At 48.5% G+C, this 22562-nt stretch overlaps 1 long non-coding RNA gene across 1 annotated transcript in view; it reads left to right on the forward strand.

The window, feature by feature from the left end:
* The window catches only part of LOC138656865 (uncharacterized), a 52262-nt gene extending 30892 nt beyond the window's left edge, over positions 1-21370 (forward strand). Inside the window, exon 2 of the long non-coding RNA XR_011316982.1 lies at positions 20699-21370. This is a non-coding gene — a long non-coding RNA (uncharacterized lncRNA). The remainder of the gene's footprint in view (positions 1-20698) is intronic.
* The last annotated feature ends 1192 nt before the right edge of the window (positions 21371-22562 follow it).

The following is a 22562-nucleotide window of genomic DNA, read 5'->3' on the forward strand; positions in this document are numbered from 1 at the left end:
ACAACCAGGAAACAGCTGACGGTGCTGAAACCAGGTTTGGCACGAGGGAGTACCTGTGACAAAAACACTGCCGAGAACCAGCTGGCGGTGCTGGAACCCAGATGCGTTGCCCCAGTGTGCAAGAGCCAATGGCACGACCGAGGACCAGCTGGCGGTGCTGGAACCCGGTTACTAAGCTGTAGGTGCCCGCGCTTAAAAGCACTACCAAGGACCGCCTGACGTTGGCGGAACTCGGATACCCAGGAGGAGGCACCTAAGCCAAAGGCTCGGCCTGGAACCAGCTGACGGTGCTGGAACCAGGTGGTGGACCCCAAGGCCCACAGGAGAGGAGAGAACAGCTAGGCCGCGAGGCAGCCGCAGTTACCGAACCCCAACAGTCCTACAGGGGGAGCTGGGCCTACTGGCACTACAGAACCAGCCTTGACTACCAGTTCACGCAGCCCACATAGGAAGCTCCTAAACTGGAGGCACCCTGGAGTTGGCTAACCCGACCGCACCACGACGAGGCAAGCATAGGCGTCTCAGCGAGCTTGACACTACCCGGAAACAGCTGACGGTGCTGAAACCAGGTTTGGCACGAGGGAGTACCTGTGACAAAAACACTGCCGAGAACCAGCTAGCGGTGCTGGAACCCAGATGCGTTGCCCCAGTGTGCAAGAGCCAATGGCACGACCGAGGACCAGCTGGCGGTGCTGGAACCCGGTTACTAAGCTGTAGGTGCCCACGCTTAAAAGCACTACCAAGGACCGCCTGACGTTGGCGGAACTCGGATACCCAGGAGGAGGCACCTAAGCCAAAGGCTCGGCCCGGAACCAGCTGACGGTGCTGGAACCAGGTGGTGGACCCCAAGGCCCACAGGAGAGGAGAGAACAGCTAGGCCGCGAGGCAGCCGCAGTTACCGAACCCCAACAGTCCTACAGGGGGAGCTGGGCCTACTGGCACTACAGAACCAGCCTTGACTACCAGTTCACGCAGCCCACATAGGAAGCTCCTAAACTGGAGGCACCCTGGAGTTGGCTAACCCGACCGCACCACGACGGGGCAAGCATAGGCGTCTCAGTGAGCTTGACACTACCCGGAAACAGCTGACGGTGCTGGAACCAGGTTTGGCACGAGGGAGTACCAGTGACAAAAACACTACCGAGAACCAGCTGGCGGTGCTGGAACCCAGATGCGTTGCCTATTAAAGATTGTCTTCCTAGAGCCCCAACTAGCGGTGCTGGAGCAAAGGGTAAGCAGGGGGAGCAGAGTGTAGGCCGAAGCCTGCACTGGAGGCAGCTTTGTGTCAGCGTTGCGTTTGCAGGACACTTTGCCGGCTACACAGTGTGGGAACAGCTGGCGTTGCTGAACCCCACTAACACAATGGCGGGTGTTTTTCTCTGTGCAGCTAGCACTTGCGGGCAAAAACTTGCGATGTTAGAGCCCGTGGTGAAGCAGGAGGAGGAGGAGAGGAGCAGAGTGTAGGCCGAAGCCTAGTTGAACCAATTTCAAAGGAAACCTTTAACCCCCCCTCAGGTGTTACTAACTACAAGAGACACACCTTGTGCAGTATTAATGCTGCACAAGTGAAAGGTTGCTCTATTAATTTGTCTACTTGCATACGCTGAATGAAAGACGTACACAATTTAGCCCATTCTACAGTCAAACTGTAGTGGATGCGTGACTTGGCTTTTTAAGGAGACGCAGCACAGGTGTCCCATATAACGCCTTGGTGCTTGGCGCAGCTTCCTGAGCGTTGTTATTTGCTGTACAGGAGTCTGCGCTCTTGTGTTATCCCTTGGCAATGCCCTGTTAGAGCTGCCCATCTTATGACCTCATTTCATGTTGGCCGGTGCGGTTAACGATGGCCATAAATCCCAGACCCACAGTGCCTTTTCATAAAGTCACACTGCGGTGCTGGGATTCGTGGCCTTGAGCAGTAAATATTTTGGCCGCTCACACACGTCCTTACACCTGCTTCAGACTGGGCGGCCTCTGCTGATCCCTTCTCGCATGCCGCGGCCATGAGGCTGCACAGTCTGAAGAAGGCGGAAGGAGATGAGTTAAGACAGGCGAAGATATGCACTGCTCGTGCCCATCAATCACACCCTCACAGTCAAAATAAGTAAGACAACGAGGAGCATTGTTTCAGGCAGGGCGGACGCACAGGCGCAACAAGCCAACCAATGATGTCAGAAGACGGGCAGTGCTACCAAGGGGGGTGCTGCGTATCATTAGAAAGGAAAGTCACACCTCAGGGACAGTGGAATGGTCTCTAATGAGACACATTTTGTACGTGTTGAGTTCCACGTGGGCAAGGAGAAAAAGTCAGCCACCTTGTACAAATGCAGCAGTACTGCTGTACAAGGTGGCTGTTATACATAGAAACACCTGGGGGGGTGGGGCCAGGTTCCCTTTAATTTCAGTTCATGTGCCTGCGTGGCGTTTGCAGGTCACGTTGCCGGCTACACAGCAGGGGAACAGCTGGCGGTGCTGAACCCCACTAACACATTGGCTGGTGTTTTTCTCTGTGCAGCTAGCACTTCCGGGCAGAAACTGGAGGTGTTTGAGCCCAGGGTCAGCAGGAGGAGGAGAGGAGCAGAGTGTAGGCCGAAGCCTGCACTGGTGGCAGCTTTTGGTCAGTTGTGCCAGCGTGGCCCTGTGCTGGACACGATGCCGGCTACACAGCGGGGGAACAGCTGGCGGTGCTGAACCCCACTGACACAATGGTGGGTGTTTTTCTCTGTGCAGCTAGCATGTCCGGGCAGAAACTGGCGGTGTTTGAGCCCAGGGTCAGCAGGAGGAGGAGAGGAGCAGAGTGTAGGCCGAAGCCTGCACTGGTGGCAGGTTTTGGTCGGTTGTGCCAGCGTGGCTTGTGCTGGACACGATGCCGGCTACACAGCAGGGGAACAGCTGGCGGTGCTGAACCCCACTAACACATTAGCTGGTGTTTTTCTCTGTGCAGCTAGCACTTCCGGGCAGAAACTGGAGGTGTTTGAGCCCAGGGTCAGCAGGAGGAGGAGAGGAGCAGAGTGTAGGCCGAAGCCTGCACTGGTGGCAGCTTTTGGTCAGTTGTGCCAGCGTGGCTTGTGCTGGACACGATGCCGGCTACACAGCGGGGGAACAGCTGGCGGTGCTGAACCCCACTGACACAATGGTGGGTGTTTTTCTCTGTGCAGCTAGCATGTCCGGGCATAAACTGGCGGTGTTTGAGCCCAGGGTCAGCAGGAGGAGGAGAGGAGCAGAGTGTAGGCCGAAGCCTGCACTGGTGGCAGCTTTTGGTCAGTTGTGCCAGCGTGGCTTGTGCTGGACACGATGCCGACTACACAGCAGGGGAACAGCTGGCGGTGCTGAACCCCACTAACACATTGACTGGTGTTTTTCTCTGTGCAGCTAGCAGTTCCGGGCAAAAACTAGCGGTGTTTGAGCCCAGGGTCAGCAGGAGAGGAGCAGAGTGTAGGCCGAAGCCTAGTTGAACCAATTTCAAAGGTTACCTTTAACCCCCCCTCAGGTGTTGCAAGGTACAAGAGCCACACCTTGTGCAGCATTAATGCTGCACAAGTAAAAGGTTGCTCTATTTAATTTGCTCCTTGCACACGCTGAATAAAACACGTACACTATTTAGCCCACTATACTGTCAAACAGTAGTGGAGGCGTGACTTGTCTTTTTAAGTAGATGCAGCACAGGTGTCAAAATTTACACCTAGCTGCTGGGCACAGATTCCTGAGCGTTGTTATTTGCTGTACAGGAGTCTGCGCCATTGTGATCCCTTGGTCATGCGCTGTGAGCGCTTCCTGTCTTCTGACCTCATTTCATGTCGGCCGTTGCGGTTAGCGATGGACATGAATCCCAGACCCACAGTGTGTTTTCAAAAAATCACACTGCGTGGCTGGGATTCGTGGCCTTGTGCAGTAAATATGTTTGACACTCACACATGTCCTTACACCAGCTTCAGACTGGGCGGCCTCATCTGATCCCTTATCGCCTGCCGCGGCCATGAGGACACCCAGTCTGAAGAAGGCGGAAGGAGATGAGTGAACACAGGCAAACATATGCACTGAACATGCCCATCAACCACACCCTCGCTGTCCAAAAAAATAAGACACCGAGGGGCGTTGTTTCGAGCAGGGCAGACGCACAGGCGCAGCCAGCTAACCAATGATGTCAAAAGACGGGCAGCGCTAACAAGGGTGGTGCTGCGTATCATTAGAAAGGAAAGTCACATCTCAGGGACAGTGGAATGGTCTCAATGAGACACATTTTGTATATGTTGAGTTCCACGTGGGCAAGGAGAAAAAGTCAGCCACCTTGTACAAATGCAGCAGTACTGCTGTACAAGGTGGCTGTTATACATAGAAACACCTGGGGGTGGGGGGCAGGCTCCCTTCAATTTCAGTTCATGTGCCTGCGTGGCGTTTGCAGGTCACGTTGCAAGCTACACAGCAGGGGAACAGCTGGCGTTGCTGAGCCCCACTGACACATTGACTGGTGTTTTTCTCTGTGCAGCTCGCATGTCTGGGCAAAAACTGGCGGTGTTAGAGCCCAGGGTCAGCAGGAGGAGGAGAGGAGCAATGTGTAGGCCGAAGCCTGCACTGGTGGCAGCTTTTGGTCGGTTGTGCCAGCGTGGCTTGTGCTGGACACGATGCAAGCTACACAGCAGGGGAATAGCTGGCGTTGCTGAACCCCACTGACACATTGACTGGTGTTTTTCTCTGTGCAGCTCGCATGTCCGGGCAAAAACTGGCGGTGTTAGAGCCCAGGGTCAGCAGGAGGAGGAGAGGAGCAATGTGTAGGCCGAAGCCTGCACTGTTGGCAGCTTTTGGTCGGTTGTGCCAGCGTGGCTTGTGCTGGACACGATGCAAGCTACACAGCAGGGGAACAGCTGGCGTTGCTGAACCCCACTGACACATTGACTGGTGTTTTTCTCTGTGCAGATCGCATGTCCGGGCAAAAACTGGCGGTGTTAGAGCCCAGGGTCAGCAGGAGGAGGAGAGGAGCAGAGTGTAGGCCGAAGCCTAGTTGAACCAATTTCAAAGGTTACCTTTAACCCCCCCTCAGGTGTTGCAAGGTACAAGAGCCACACCTTGTGCAGCATTAATGCTGCACAAGTAAAAGGTTGCTCTATTTAGTTTGCTCCTTGCACACGCTGAATAAAACACGTACACTATTTAGCCCATTATACTGTCAAACAGTTGTGGAGGCGTGACTTGTCTTTTTAAGGAGACGCAGCACAGGTGTCAAAATTTGCACCTAGGTACTGGGCGCAGATTCCTGAGTGTTGTTATTTGCTGTACAGGAGTCTGCGCTATTGTGATCCCTTGGCCATGCGCTGTGAGCGCTTCCTGTCTTCTGACCTCATTTCATGTCGGCCGTTGCGGTTAGCGATGGACATGAATCCCAGACCCACAGTGTGTTTTCAAAAAATCACACTGCGTGGCTGGGATTCGTGGCCTTGTGCAGTAAATAGGTTTGCCGCTCACACATGTCCTTACACCTGCTTCAGACTGGGCGGCCTCAGCTGATCCCTTATCGCCTACCACGGCCAGGAGGCCGCACAGTCTGAAGAAGGCGGAAGGAGATGAGTTAAGACAGGCGAACATATGCACTGCTCGTGCCCATAAACCACACCCTCGCTGACAAAATAAATATGACAACGAGGGGCGTTGTTTCTAGCAGGGCGGATGCACAGGCGCAGCCAGCTAACCATGATGACAAAAGACGGGAAACGCTACCAAGGGGGGTGCTGCGTATCATTAGAAAGGAAAGTCACACCTCAGGGACAGTGGAATGGTCTCAATGAGACACATTTTGTACGTGTTGAGTTCCACGTGGGCAAGGAGAAAAAGTCAGCCACCTTGTACATATGCAGCAGTACTGCTGTACTAGGTGGCTGTTATACATAGAAACACCTGGGGGGGTGGGGCCAGGTTCCCTTTAATTTCAGTTCATGTGCCTGCGTGGCGTTTGCAGGTCACGTTGCCGGCTACACAGCAGGGGAACAGCTGGCGGTGCTGAACCCCACTAACACATTGGCTGGTGTTTTTCTCTGTGCAGCTAGCACTTCCGGGCAAAAACTAGCGGTGTTTGAGCCCAGGGTCAGCAGGAGGAGGAGAGGAGCAGAGTGTAGGCCGAAGCCTGCACTGGTGGCAGCTTTTGTTCTGTTGTGCCAGCGTGGCTTGTGCTGGACACGTTGCCGACTACACAGCAGGGGAACAGCTGGCGGTGCTGAACCCCACTGACACATCACCTAGTGTTTTTTCTGTGTAGACAACACTTCCAGGTGGCAACTGACAGTGTTGAAACCCAGGGAATCAAAGAGGAGCAGAGTGTAGGCCGAAGCCTGCAGTGGAGCAAGTTGAAAGGGAACCTTTAACCCCCCCCCCAGGCATTTGTTGCTGAAAGAGCCATCTTGTACAGCAGTAATACTGCACATGGAAAATGGTGGCTCCGAAAATTATGCTCCTTGCAAACGCTGAAGTACACACTCATATAATGTGTCCCCTCACACCGTCAAACCATCCCGGAAGTGGGACTTTCCTTTGTAATGTGACACAGCACAGCCGTCATTCCAACCCCCTTGGTGCCGGGCGCCACCTCCTCAACGTTGTTTGGTTCTGTCACGGAGCCCGCGCTGTAATCTTATCCCTTGGCCATGCACAGTTAGCGGTGCCCGTCTTCTGACATCATGTAGGTGTCAGGCTGGCAGTGCCTGTGCGTCCAAGCTGCCCTAGATCCAACCTTGCAGTGTCATCTAATGTAGTCCCACTGCGGGCCAGGGATCCATGGGCATGCGCAGTGCATATCATCGCCTCTCACTCACCTCCTTCCTGCTTCTTCAGACTGTGCGGCGTCACGGCCGTGGCATGCTATTAGGGATCAGCTGACGCCTCCTAGTCTGAAGAAGCGTGAAGAAGGGGAGTGAGAGGCTAGTATATGCACTGCGCATGGCCATGGATACCAGGCCCACTGTGGGATCACATTAGACGACACTGCGAGGTGTGATTTCGGCAGCGTGGACGCACAGGCGCAGCCAGGACGTCAACAAATGATGTCAGAGGACGGGCAGCGCAAACTGTGCATGGCCAAGGGATAACATAACAGCGCAGGGTCCATGACGGAATCAAACAACGCTAAGGAGGCAGCGCACGGTGCCAAGGGGGTAGCAATGACGGCTGTGCTGCGTCACATTACAAAGGAAAGTCCCACCTCCGGGACGGTTGGACGGTGTGAGGGGACACATTACATGAGTGTGTAGTTCAGCGTTTGCAAGGAGCATAATTTCAAGAGCGACCTTTCCCTTGTGCAGTATTAGTGCTGCACATGGTGGCTCTTTCAGTAACAAACGCCTAGGGGGGGGGGACAGGTACCCTTACATTTTAGTTGTGCCAGCGTGGCGGTCGCATGACACGTTGCCGGATACACAGCTGGGGATCAGCTGACGTTACTGAACCCCAATAACAGAGGAGCGACTGGTGACTGTACACACAGCACTTCCAGGCACCAACTGGTGGTGTTAGAGCCCAGGGACAGCAGGAGGAGCAGGTTGGAGGTATTGCCGCACACACAGCTGGGGATCAGCTGACGTTACTGAACCCCAATAACAGAGGAGCGACTGTTGACTGTGCACACAGCACTTCCAGGCACCAACTGGCGGTGTTAGAGCCCAGGGACAGCAGGAGGAGCAGATTGGAGGTATTGCCGCACACACAGCTGGGGATCAGCTGACGTTACTGAACCCCAATAACAGAGGAGCGACTGTTGACTGTGCACACAGCACTTCCAGGCACCAACTGGCGGTGTTAGAGCCCAGGGACAGCAGGAGGAGCAGAGGAACAGAGTGTAGGCCGAAGCCTGATTGGAGCAAGTTGAAAGGGAACCTTTAACCCCCCCCCCAAGACGTTTGTAGCTGAAAGAGCCATCTTGTGCAGCACTAACGATGCAAAAGGAAAAGGTGGTTCTTTTAATTATGCTCCTTGCAAACACCGAAGTAAACACTAAAAATGTGTCCCCTTATACCGTTAAACCGTCCCGGAGGTGCGAATTTCCTTCGTAATGGGACACAGCACAGCTGACATTCCTATCCCCTTGGTGCCGTGCGCTGCCTCCTCAGCGTTGTTTTAAGCTGTCACGGAGCCTGCGCTGTTCTGTTAGCCCTTGGCCATGCCCAATTAGCGCTGCCTGTCTTCTGACATAATTTGGTGTCAGGCTGTTACTGCCTGTGCGTCCACGCTGCTCCAGATCCCACTTCGCAGTCTCGTCCAACGTAATCCCACTGCGGGCCTTGGAACCATGGACATGCACAGTGCATATCCTCGACTCTCACTCCCCTCCTTCAGACTGTGCGGTGTCACGGCCGTGGCATGCTATTAGGGATCAGCTGACGGCGCACAGTCTAAAGAAGGCGGAGGGAAATGAGCGAGAGCCCGAGGGGAAGATATGCACTGCGCATGGCCATGGATCCCAGGCCCGCAGTGTGACTCAATCAGAAGACACAGCGAGGCGGGATCTCGGGCAGCGCGGCCGCACAGGCGCAGCCAGCCTGACACCAAATTATGTCAGAAGACAGGCAGCGCAAATAGGGTATGCCCAAGGGATAACAGAACAGCGCAGGCTCTGTGACAGCTTAAAACAACGCTGAGGAGGCAGCGCATGGCACCAAGGGGGTAGGAATGACGGCTGTGCTGCGTCACATTGCGAAGGAATGTCCCAGCTCCGGGACAGTATAACGGTATCAGTGAACACATTTTATAAGTGTTAAGTTCTGCGTGTGCAAGGAGCTAAAAAAAAAGAGCTACCTTTTCCTTGTGCAGCATTACTGCTGCACAAGATGGCTCTTTCAGTAACAAACGATGGGGGGGGGGGGACAGGTTCCCTTACATTTAGGTTGTTGTGCCAGCGTGGCAGTCGCAGGACACATTGCCGGCTACACAGCTGGGGATCAGCTGACGTTACTGAAACCCAATAACACTGGGTCGTATGTTTTTACTGTGCAGCCTGCACTTCTGAGCCGCAACTGGCGGTGTTGGAGCCCAGGAATAGCAGTTCAGGTGGTAGAAAGATGAACACAGCAGGAGACCTGGATGACACCCAATTACTTAATCAGGCAGAGGAGTGGCAAATTCCTGCGAGATCCAGGCCTGGTTCATTTTCAGGAAAGTAAGCCGGTCAGCTTTATCGGAGGATAGTCGCATGCGACGGTCTGTTAGTACACCACCTGCGGCACTAAAGACACGTTCCGATAAGACACTAGCCGCAGGGCAAGCCAGCACCTCCAATGCATACTGGCTTAGCTCTGGCCATGTATCCAGCTTAGAGACCCAAAACTTGAACGGGGAAGAGCCGTCTGGGAGTACAGTAAGAGGGCAAGCCATGTAGTCTGTCACCATCTGACGGAACCGTTGCCTCCTGCTGACTGGAGCCGCCGGTGATGGTGTAGACATTTGGGGCGGGCACACAAAAGTGTGCCAGAGTTGTGCCATACTGGGCTTGCCTTGGGCAGAGGCACTGCTTCTGCTCCCTCTTTGGGCAGAGCCTCCCCCACTGCCTCGACGCACTGAGCTGCTTTGTAAAGCACTAGCAGCACTCCTCTCAGTTGGACAGGAGAAGATGATGGAATTCACCAGTGTGTCGTGGTACTCCCGCAATTTACGCTCCCGGGTCAACGCAGGGATGAGGTTTTGGACGTTGTCCCGGTAGCGAGGATCGAGGAGGGTGAACACCCAATAATCAGGCATGTTGAGAATGTGGTCGATGCGGCGGTCGTTTCTCAGGCACTGCAGCATGAAATCCACCATGTGCTGCAGAGTGCCAACTGGCCCAGAAACGCTGTCCCCTGCTTGAGACATGATCTCTGCCCGCTCGTCATCACCCCACCCTCGCTGTACACACTGACCACTGGACAATTGTGTCGCTCCCTCCTCTGGACGGAGCTCTTCCTCCTCCATTGACTCCTCCTCATCCTCCTCACAAATTGGCCCCTGCGTACCCCTTTGTGAGGAACCACGTGGCGCTGACTCTCCAGAAGCTGATGGAAAAGGTGACTCCTCATCCTCCACCTCTTCCACAACATCATCCCTTAACCCTTGCAAAGTTTGCTGAAGCAGGCAGATAAGGGGGACAGTCATGCTGACTAGTGCATCATCTGCACTTGCCATCCGCGTGGAATAATCAAAAGGACGCAAAACCTGGCAGACGTCCTTCATAGTGGCCCACTCTGTGGTTGTGAAGTCTGATCGGCGCTGACTGCGACTTCTTTGCGCCTGATGCAGCTGGTACTCCATAACTGCTTGCTGCTGCTCACACAACCGCTCCAACATATGTAACGTGGAATTCCACCGGGTAGGTAGGTCACATATGATGCGGTGTTCCGGAAGGCGGAATCGGCGCTGCAGAGCAGCAATGCGGGATCTGGCCAAGCTGGAACGCCGCAAGTGAGCACACTCTAGGCGGACCTTGTGCAGCAGGGCATCAAGATCCGGATAGTCCCTCAGAAAACTCTGCACAACCAAATTGAGCACATGTGCCAGACATGGGATGTGAGTGAGGTTGCCAAGGGCCAAAGCTGCCACCAGATTTCGGCCATTGTCACACACTACCATGCCTGGCTGGAGATTCGCTGGCAGTAACCACACATCGCTCTCCTGCTTGATGGCATTCCAGAGCTCCTGCGCTGTGTGGCTTCGATGCCCCAATGAAACTAGTTTCAAGACGGCCTGCTGACGTTTGGCCACGGCTGTGCTCATGTCGGTCATAGGTAAACGTTCACGGGTCCATGTGGAGGTGGACTGTGACGGATCCTGCAGAGAGGAATCTGAGGAACTGGTGTAAGAGGAGGAGTCGATGCGTACAGACTGGATTCCTGCAATCCTTGGAGTGGGCAGGACACGTCCTGCGCCACTCGCACGATCTGTACCTGGCTCTACAACATTTACCCAATGGGCAGTGAGGGAAACATATCGCCCCTGTCCATGCTGACTGGTCCACGCATCGGTGGTGAGGTGGACCTTGCTACTGACGGCGTTCAGTAGCGCATGTTTTATGTTTGCCTCAACATGCCTGTGCAGGGCAGGGACAGCCTGCCTGCTGAAGTAAAAGCGGCTGGGCACCTTGTACTGTGGGACTGCCAATGCCATCAAGTCACGGAAGCTGTCAGTCTCCACCAGCCTGAACGAGAGCATTTCCAGGGACAACAGTTTGGCAATGCCTGCATTCAGAGCCTGTGCTCGGGGGTGGTTGGCCGAGAATGCCCGCCTTTTCTCCCATGCCTGTACTACCGATGGCTGTAGAGTAGACTGGGAGTGTGAGGATGACTGGGAAGGTGGTGCTGTGGGTGGAATTACACTAGGTCTCTGGACAACAGTGGAGGAAGAGGCAACACGAGATGAAGAGGTGGTAGCTGCCGCTGTTGGTTGGCCTACGTCTTCACTGTGTTTCTGTAACTCCACCGCGTGCCTGGTCCGCACATGTTTCCACATATTTGTGGTATTGAGGTTGCTGACACTTTTACCTCTTTTTACTTTCTGATGACACAGCTTGCATTTGACAAAACAAATGTCATCTGCAACTGTGTCAAAAAAGGACCAGGCACTGCAAGTCTTGGGAGCGCCCTTTTTGGCTTTGGGAAGAGACAGGCTCCTAACGGGTGCCAAAGTGGAGGCTACAGGCTCCGCAGTCTTCCCCCTCCCTCTCCCTCTTTGGCCCGTAAGGGGAAGCTCTTCCTCAGAGCTGCTCCCACCACCTTCCTGTTCCTCACGCCACGATGGGTCAAGGACCTCATCATCTCCACTACCCTCTGCCACCAACTGCTCCTCCTGGGTAGTCTCGGCAGCACAGTACGCATCAGAAAGCGGCACCTGAGTTTCATCATCAGATGCGTACTGCGCTGTGGTCACCGGAGGCACTGGCCCACCTGCCTCTTCAGAGTCAGAGAGATAAAGCTGTTGGGCATCACTGCACACTGCCTCTTCTTCCATTTCTCCAATGCTGCTTGGCTGGCCCCCTGTTTCCAAGCCAAGAGATTCAGAGAACAGAAGTAGAGACGGCTCCTGTCCTGGGCTCTCTGACTGCCTGGCCAATTTGGCAGGTGGTGAAGAGACAGATGGCTGCTCTCCAGTGCTCTGTGCCTGAGAGGATGTGGCACTAACTGAAGTCGATGCCGAGGCGTTAGCTGCCATCCACCCGACAACAGCTTCAATTTGGTCTTCACGCAGCAGCGGTGCACGGCGCTCTCCGACAAAGCTGTGCATGAAGGACTGTTCCCTGCTGAAACTGAGTGACGACGAGTCACCGGCGCCCGCAGCAGGCACAGAATCACCACGTCCTCTCCCTGCTCCTCTCCCTGCTCCGCGCCCACGCCCACGTGCCTTACTCCCTGCCCTCTTCATCTTGGTTGACAGATAAAGATAAACAGAAAAGTACTAAGGCCTTAGCGTGCTTATTCCTGAAATGCTCCTCCTAACAGGTGTAAGAAACACTAATGTTGTAAAGTGTGGACTAAACTTTATTATTTTTCAAATGTGGCCTACACAAGTGTTAAGTTGTGTTTGGTGAACTTTACTTTTTTTTTTGTGCAGATCGGGCTACAGAGCTAGTTTAAATCACACGGAGACCGTGCAGACAGCCGTATACGGCGCTGCAAGGCCAAAAAACCCTCCTCTAGGTTATCCTATGTAGTGTTTTTCCACTATTTAGCTGGAGACGGGTGGAAAGACACTAATAGGAATTTTTTTTTTTAAATTTTAAACAGGCTGCACTATTTGAAAAAAAGGAAATTGTTTTTCAAGGTATGAGGCAGTAACGCACCCTGAGCTGAATCCAACCGGCTATAGCTGCACACAGACTACAGGGCGAGCTGCGCTCACACAGAGACCGTGCAGACAGTCGTAAACGGCGCTGCAAGGCCAAAAAACCCTCCTCTAGGTTATCCTATGTAGTGTTTTTCCACTATTTAGCTGGAGACGGGTGGAAAAACACTAATAGGAATTTTTTTTTTTAAATTTTAAACAGGCTGCACTATTTGAAAAAAAGGAAATTGTTTTTCAAGGTATGAGGCAGTAACGCACCCTGATCTGAATCCAACCGGCTATAGCTGCACACAGACTACAGGGCGAGCTGCGCTCACACAGAGACCGTGCAGACAGCCGTAAACGGCGCTGCAAGGCCCAATAAACCCCCTCTAGGTTATCCTATGTAGTGTTTTTCCACTATTTAGCTGGAGACGGGTGGAAAAACACTAATAGGGAATTTTTTTTTAAATTTTTAAACAGGCTGCACTATTTGAAAAAAAGGAAAATTTTTCTCAAGGTATGAGCCAGTAACGAACCCTGAGCTGAATCCAAACGGCTATGGCTGCACACAGACTACAGGGCGAGCTGGGCTCACACGGAGACTGTGCAGACAGCCGTAAACGGCGCTGCAAGGCCCAAAAACCCCCCTCTAGGTTATCCTATGTAGTGTTTTTCCACAATTTAGCTGGAGACGGGTGGAAAAACACTAATAGGGAATTTTTTTTAAAATTTTTAAACAGGCTGCACTATTTGAAAGAAAGGAAAATTTTTCTCAAGGTATGAGCCAGTAACGAACCCTGAGCTGAATCCAACCGGCTATGGCTGCACACAGACTACAGGGCGAGCTGGGCTCACACGGAGACCATGCAGACAGCCGTAAACGGCGCTGCAAGGCCCAAAACCCCCCCTCTAGGTTATCCTATGTAGTGTTTTTCCACAATTTAGCTGGAGACGGGTGGAAAAACACTAATAGGAAATTTGAGAAAAAATGTGCAGCAGGCTGCACTATGAGCAAAAAAGGACAACTGTGTGAGGCAGTGTGAACCCCCCCTGAGCTGAATACAACCGGGTATATGGCTGCACACAGACTACAGAGTGAGCTGCACACACACACACACACAGAGACCTTGCAGAACGCTGTTAAAACAGCGCTGCAAGGCAAGAGCAAGGTGAACAGTGAAGAACACACAGCGTTTTGCTAAATTAGCCTTTGGAAAGGAAAATAAAGCAATTAGCTAGCTCAACTGGCCCTCAGTTAGAACACAGCGTCCTGTCCCTAACTGAAATCACAGCAGAGTGAGCGCAAAATGGCGGCAGCGTTTTTTATAGTGCAGAGTGACATCATTTCAGCAGCCAATCACAGCCTTGCCAGTACTTACATGCCCACCATGCTAAACAGGATGTGCCCACACTTCCAATCATTCCTCATTGGCTGCTGCGTTCTGTTTGAATTCTGTGAACTTCCGATTCCGGTATCCGATACGCGGGAAGTATCGGAATTCGGTATCGGAATTCCGATACCGCAAATATCGGCCGATACCCGATACTTGCGGTATCGGAATGCTCAACACTATTTATTAGCTATATTAGTTTTTGTAAAGGCCGGATTTGAATGAGTTTGGAACTGTGCTTCATTTTCCCCATGGCTAAGCTCTGGAGGAATTAAACATTTCAATTCTGGTAACAAACTACAGCTGATTGCTGTAATGCCAGAAGCAAGAAACCCTGTGATCAGTTCCCATGATGAGTTTTTGGACGCTGCAGAATATTTGCACCTATTATTTAACTTAAGTTATTTGTGGTTTTATGTGCATTTTTATCTTGTTGTGTTTTGTTGTCTTTGTTTGCTTTGTTTGTGTTACTTCATTGTGTTTCGCTTGGAAAAAACTTTATTGATATACAGGGTGGGCCATTTATATGGATACACCTGGGTGGGCCATGTATTTGGATACACCTAAATAAAATGGGAATGGTTAGTGATATCAAGTTCCTGTTTGTGGCACATTAGTACATGGGAGGAGGAAAACTTTTCAAGATGGGTGTTGACCATGGTGGCCATTTTGGATCCAACTTTATAAACAGCCCACCCAGGTGTATCCATATAAATGGCCCTCCCTGTACTTAGGTGCAGATTACATGTCTTTTTGATGCATTTCTGCCATGGAAACATAAACACACTAAAAACTGCATCTAATGCACGTCTAGGAGAAAAACTCAGCGCACCCGCAAGAGAAATTGACATGTTGTGTATTTGAACCACACACCGCAGGTCAGTTTATGCTGAGTAAAAAAAAAAACACACAATGGGCATGAGATTTCTATAAATCCTATCCAGTTTGCTGGACCTGTAAGATGCTGTGTTTTTGATGCAACAAAAATACGCAAAAGAAAACTCATCGTGGAAACGTAACCTAAAAGTACTTTTTTACTGGAGCTATTTTCTCTTCATTTAGACAAAATATTTCTTAATGACAAGTTTTCCCCTAAAGAAATGTTGAATCGATTTAGTGTACTATACATGTACATACACAAGCAGATTTTAGTTAAGTCTCTGATGTCACATAGTAAGTTGAAGTCAGAAGTGGATTTAAACAAAAAAGGAGATTTTTCATCTGTTCTTTATTCTTTCTGTTTTTATGGTTTGGGATAAGTCCTGCTGAAAATGTCTATACCCCCTATCAATACCTGTAGGATGCATCAATCTCAGGCCCATGTATTACTTTATTTCAAGAGTAAGAACTCTTTCATTTTTTTGATTGCAATAGAATGGCTTGATTTTTGTAGGGCAAGTTGTATTTTTAATGGGACCATAAACATACTTATTGAACAGGTTGGTACGATAAGGGCGACATCAAATCTACACTCTTCAATATTAAAACTGCAACACAATTTCAAGCTGGAGAAGTCATGAAATTATGAATATCACAAGTTCAATAGACATGTCAATCTCAATTTATTTAGTATCGAGTATGAGCACCACATGCAAAATTACATGTACTATATATACTTGTGTATAAGCCGAGTTTTTCAGCACATTTTTTTGTGCTGAATACGCCGCCCTCGGCTTATACATGAGTCAATTGTCCCAGAAGCTGGGGGGAGGGGGAGAGGTGGAGTAGTGGGTCACAGAGGCAAGAGGCAGTGGCTGTGGCTGAAGCCTGTGCTGCTGCTGTAATAGCGCACATTGCCAGCTGCAGCTGCCGGCTTCCAGCACAAATCCTACTCACCTACTGGTGTGCCTTCGCTGGCACTCCATCTCCTTCGTTCCAGCACCATCAGCTCTTCCTGTCCCGAGCGATCACGTGGCCCCACTCATTAAGTTAAGGCATTTGCACGTCTCTCCACTCCCATAGGCGTGGAGTGCATATTCATTACCTTAATGAGTGGGGCCACATGATCCCTCGGCCAGAAGACAGAGCCACAGGCGCCAGAACGAATGAGATGCAGGGCCACCAAGGGTGCACAGGAAGGTAAATAGGATGCTTTTTTTAACAGGAGTCATGCATACAAGGATAGGGGATAAATAGCCATGCATACAATGACAGGGATGCTGGAGTCATGCATACAATGACAGGGACGGGGGAGCAATGCATGCCAGGATGGGGATGAGGGGACAATGCATACCCGGCTTATAATCAATCGAGTCAATAAGTTTTCCCAGTATTTCCTGGCAAAATTAGGTGCAAAATTAGGTGCCTCGGCTTATACTTGGGTTGGCTTATACTTGAGTATATATGGTATTTATAAGCCTTGCCTGCTATCAATGAGGATTCTTCTACCTAGATGAATGCACTTGGGCATGCAAATAATCAAGATCCGCTGATGGCAATTTATTTGCAATTGCTGACCAATGACTTTCCAGATTTGCTAGATGAGAGAAAATTCTACAAAATTCTAGAACATAGGTTTGGGGAATAAAAAAAACATTATTTGGACAAACATTGGCATATAGTGGCACTAAAAAAAAGAGTGCTTGCACTTGTAAAAAAATGTACACACAATGATTAAACAATAAAGTAAGTACTACACAGGTAAAGTGCCTGCATAAATCTGTAAATTCAGATGTGAACAAAGAGTGGCTCAGAACTATCAGTAATGATTTTACCCAATATAGAGGGTATTACCAGTAGATGTGGATTGTATGCATTTCAGAAAAGACTTAACTCAATATGCACTAAATGGTCACAAAATCCATGCATAACAGGTGGTCAGATCTGCTCCATATACTAATACTCATATTTGGTTGGCAATATGGATGATTGCACCTGAGAAGTATGTGGTATAGAAGGAATAACTGGGTGCCCCATAAATGTCCGAGGAATAATCATAATCTTTATTTTTATATAGCGCTAACATATTCCCCAGCGCTTTACAGTTTGCACACATTATCATCGCTGTCCCTGATGGGGCTCACAATCTAAATTCTTTATCAGTATGTCATTGGAATGTGGGAGGAAACCGGAGTACCCGGAGGAAACCCACACAAACACGGGGAGAACATGTAAACTCCTTGCAGATGTTGTCCTTGGTGGGATTTTAACCCAGGACTCCACTGCTGCAAGGCTGCAATGCTAACCACTAAGCCACCGTACTGCCCATAATGCAATGGAAAGTATAGCGTGTCAATGGAAGAGCAGACATGAGAAACCAACAAGGGGCGGTGTGTGATATTACCTGTATAGTTCATGGATCAAGTGCGGTGCACACCCTGATGCGTGTTTCAGTACAAGTCCTTCATCACCAGATGAAATAACACCACACGCACACGGACCCTCTGCAAAATATCCCACACACCAGCAAAATGTCCCCACACACACACACACTGCACCTCGGCAAAATACTCCAACAGACACACATTGCCCCTCCGCAAAATACCCCCCACACAAACACACTGCCTGTGACAACACAGCACTTAATCTTAATTATGCCAGGCGTACCTAAACTCGCATGCCAAGGAAACTGTCTCCGATCATCTCATTATAATAGACCCACCAAAAAAGGGTCAAATTCAATCAAGGTGCACAGTATAACAAATATATAAAATACATAATAATTGACGCATTTGGTAAATACTAGCCAAATTAGGCTACAAAGATTCTAAAGTAAACCCTATATTTTATGGTGCTGGCTCAAATAAAGAACCTAGTCATAAAAAAGTTTGAACAAACTGGGAACTGACATTTTTTTAAGAGATTCCTTATCAATACCTATAGACAATAGATACAAAATAAGGTCCTTAAACTGAAGAAACTCTTCATGAAGAGAAATAATAACTGACAAATTATTATAAAATGGCACAAATACATGAATAAAATTGTGCTGACAAAACACAGTCCAAAGAACATGTTCCTGATAATGAGGGATAATTACTGACCCCATCGGTGATGATACCGCAAAGTGAAGACTACCTGATTTTGGTCCCAGGATTACAAAAATACATGGCAGGATCTTTTTGTTGATCCTTTTTTCACATATCCTCCCATGGATTGCTTGCCACCTGGGATGCCAGAAATGGCGGCATACATTACTGTTGGTCATACTATTTATACATGCATTAACTACTTATTCCTGAGGAAGACACATTGTGTCAATACTCATTGGGTCCTCTTGTCCATCCCTGACCTGTCCTATGTTCTTTTAGGGGCTGTTATTTATGGAGTGAAAATTATTTCTTGTCTGATTTGTATATTGCTCATTGATTGTTATGTGAGTGCACCTTTGTTTACAGGGCTTTGCATTTGAACCTTTTTTCATTAGGATATTTTTGGTATTTTTAATTTATCTCTCTATGGATACAATATTTTGCATGCTCTGTTTGTTTGTTACATCTGATTTGCACCTCACTGCATATACTATGGTATTTGTTATAACATCAGCTTAGCAGCTTGCCCCTATAATCACTCTGTTATTGCGCACATTCAGGTCATAAGTATGCTTTAGGTAGATCCCTTTACTATTTGGTAGTGCCCACTACCCCAATACTTTTTTATTGCAGCTGATGTGTTAATCCATCATTCACCCCCTACATCCGATCACTGGCTCGCTCTTCTTACCTGCATCTCAAAAACATTTCTAGAATTCGCCCTTTTCTTACTTTCGACTCTTCAAAAACTCTGACTGTTTCACTTATTCATTCTCGTCTGGACTATTGTAACTCTCTACTAATCGGCCTCCCTCTTGCAAAACTCTCCCCGCTCCAATCTGTCCTGAATGCTGCAGCCAGGATCATATTCCTCACCAACCGTTACACCGATGCCTCTACCCTGTGCCAGTCATTACACTGGCTACCCATCCACTCCAGAATCCAGTACAAAACTACTACCCTCATCCACAAAGCACTCCATGGCTCAGCACCACCCTACATCTCCTCCCTGGTATCAGTCTACCACCCTACCCGTGCCCTCCGCTCCGCTAATGACCTCAGATTAGCATCCTCAATAATCAGAACCTCCCACTCCCGTCTCCAAGACTTTACACGTGCTGCGCCGATTCTTTGGAATGCACTACCTAGGTTAATACGATTAATCCCCAATCCCCACAGTTTTAAGCGTGCCCTAAAAACTCATTTGTTCAGACTGGCCTACCGCCTCAATGCATTAACCTAACGATCCCTGTGTGGCCTATTTATAAAAAAAAAAAAAAAAAGGTTCCTCGCATCATGTTCTCATACACCTTATGCAGTATTAGCCCTCTGTGTCTGTACTGCTACATACTTAGGCAGATAACTGGTTCATGCAGCTTTACATGAACACCTGAGCCTTACACTATAGCTTGTCCGAATAACTAAAGCAATTGTTACCATCCAACTCTCGTGTCTCCCCTTTTCCCCATAGTTTGTAAGCTTGCGAGCAGGGCCCTCACTCCTCTTGGTTGAACTGTGATTTCTGTTATGCTGTAATGTCTATTGGCTGTACAAGTCCCCTCTATAATTTGTAAAGCGCTGCGGAATATGTTGGCGCTATATAAATAAAAAATTATTATTATTATATGGCTACTGGCTAGCAGTGGGTTAACCGGGTATACAGGATCAAAGTGGTTTTGCAAGACGAATGCACAATAAGAATAGAGTCCAATAACAGTTCGCTAACTTAATCCACCCAATGAATTATGTCTAGCAGAGGGCTAAGGCTAAAGGTCACTGAGGGTTTGATGAGCAAATCATGGAGTAAACCAAACAGTAGCTGAACTAGAATCTCAGTACCAAGACACAGGTGTGTATCTAACTGGGCTTTATGAGGCCAAGGAATATGATGTCTCAGGTTCACGCCGGGCAGCCTACAAAACCTGATGTGTGCAAAGTGCCGATTCCAGGGCTTTCCTACTGAATGGTGCCCCATACAATTTTCCCTCTGAGACCTTAGCCCATTAGGGACCCCAAACATTCCTTGCCATATACAAAAGGGAGAGGTGACATTCCCAAAATGGGTCTCCTACCCCCTTCACCATACAACCACTTTTAAAAGACCCGGGCCCGTCAGCTGCCATGACATCAGGCCACACCATACACAAGTCGGGGTTTTAACCTACATCACAATACCATAAAATCACATTTGGGAGCGTGGGTGAGGGACTACTCCAAAAATCGACTGTCTCTGCTCTGCCCAGTAGGCCCTATATGCCCCAGTTCCTGCAACCAATTACTTATGGCCTCAAATAACACCACTCCCCTGGTTCATGCCACCCTTCTACCAATAACTTTGCATTGTGCCTTATGAAAAATGCCATCTTACAATCTCTGATAGCTTATGCCAAAAAATTGTATCTTTTACAAAACTCGGCAAAGTCATGCCTCCTAGTCATGGAGCCCAACCTTTTAACCTCTTTGGAGATCAGTCCAGACCTTACTGTTTTCTCATTTATATTGTTCACTTAGGAGTCAGAGCTTTTTTTAAATTCTGTATGGTTAATTATTTTGTCTTTCTTTTACTTACAGAGAAAAACTTGCACTTGCAGACAAATCATTTTAAGGTGAAGAAATTAAATAAGAAAAAGAAGAAAAGAAAAAGCTCCAGCAGTGTTGGATTAGTAGAAGTAGTATAGAGGGATGGCGCCCACTGGAGATGAAAACAGCCTTGTAATTGCAATGGCTATGGAAAATGGTTGCCTAAAGTCAGGTAGATGAAGGATGAGTTGGACTGAAAACTGACCCCTGATGGCTCAAGACATCAACCAGACACAAGTATAATAAGAGATGACAGACTGCATCCTAGACAAGTGGCTCTGGCACCTTTGATTTCTCCTCTTCATGACCTTCAAACAAAGTCTTGCCACATCTCAATCTCGCAAACAACGAAAACCTCAGATAAAAGAAATGGTTACTCGGTCACTTTTATAGAGAATATTTTGTAATTTAATTCCTTTGAAATATTTATTATTCTGACCAAACTTACAATCAAGGTAGAAATAGTTTTATTTCAAAGTACTTTTAACTTATCAAATTCTGTAAATTAATAAATGTTTAATTATGATGCTATACGTCCATTTTTCACTATGTAGAAGAAAGGATTTCATTATTTTGTAATTTATTCTATTAATGCCTGGCAATGAAAGCAAGGTACACAAATAATGAATAAAATGCAGGACCATTAATATTATTTTATCTTTATTTCCTTTTTATTGTTTTTATTTTAGTGTATTGTTAGCCATTCCTTGTCTAATATCATGATATTTTACAGCACTTTACAAACAAAATGTTTATTCACATGAACCCCTTCACACATCAATGCTTAGTCATAAAAGCCAAAATGAAAACTGGTACTATAATTGAACTAGATGTAATAATTTTCATTGTCAAGTCATATTATACATATTGTCATATCTGCAGTGTTACATTAGCTATATAGTAATGTTGGGAATCTCTGGGTTGATTGTTCAAAAGGGACTATTTGACAGCATGAGACAAAGGCGCAGGCAGAACTAGGCTTTGCTGTACTCAGGCAAAAATTCAGTTTGGTGCGCCCTCCACTTATCAACTCACCGAAAGTAACTTAAAATTAAAAAAAACAGCCATATTTAACAACACAGATCACAATGTGAGAATGATGTTCCACTCCTCTGACAACTCGTGTGGGTTGAATATATTTATACATGTACTTTAATGTAATTTAATGTGTAAGGATGTGATAGGATTAATGGCCGCTAGATGTCAGTGGTGATTTTAGACAATTACTCTTCTTTGGCAAAATGCCAGTTAGTTTTAATAAAGGGTTAACTAGAGAGGCTAGCCCTAAGGGGAAGGAGCTTTCTGGAATATCTGGGGGAAAAGGGGATCCAAGTGAGTAGTGTTGGGCTAGAGAAGAAAGGAGCAAGTGGCGAGTGTTGGAAAGGCAAGAGGACAGGACACCCTCTGGATGAAGTGTTCTTTACTAGAGATGAGCAAACCTTTTAAGGTTTCCTTATTCCTATTGTGCTAGGCAATCCAGAGAAATAGTCAAAAGGAGTATTTCTGCAAAAAGGTACCATAATTTCTAATGTTTCCACCAAACCATACCCACTTTTCTGTCTGCGTTTGTGGATGTGTTCTCCAAAAAGGGTTGCCGAGAACTGCCTCCCCATCATGTGTATGATTGCCATGTAAACCTGGAGCAAAATTACCCAAGACCAGTGTTAGGCTGTGTGCAAACGATGCGGATTTAGTGCGGATCGGCAGCGTTTTTTTCCGCGCAGAAACGCTGCAGATCGGCAAAGTGATTTACAGTACAATGTAAATTAATAAGAAAAAAAAATGCTGTGCTAATGGTGCAGAAAATTCTGCATGAAAAACGCTGCGGATCAAAAGAAGTAACATGTCACTTCTT

Source organism: Ranitomeya imitator, chromosome 1 (genome assembly GCF_032444005.1).
Source record: "Ranitomeya imitator isolate aRanImi1 chromosome 1, aRanImi1.pri, whole genome shotgun sequence".
NCBI classification, from domain to species: Eukaryota; Metazoa; Chordata; class Amphibia; order Anura; family Dendrobatidae; genus Ranitomeya; species Ranitomeya imitator.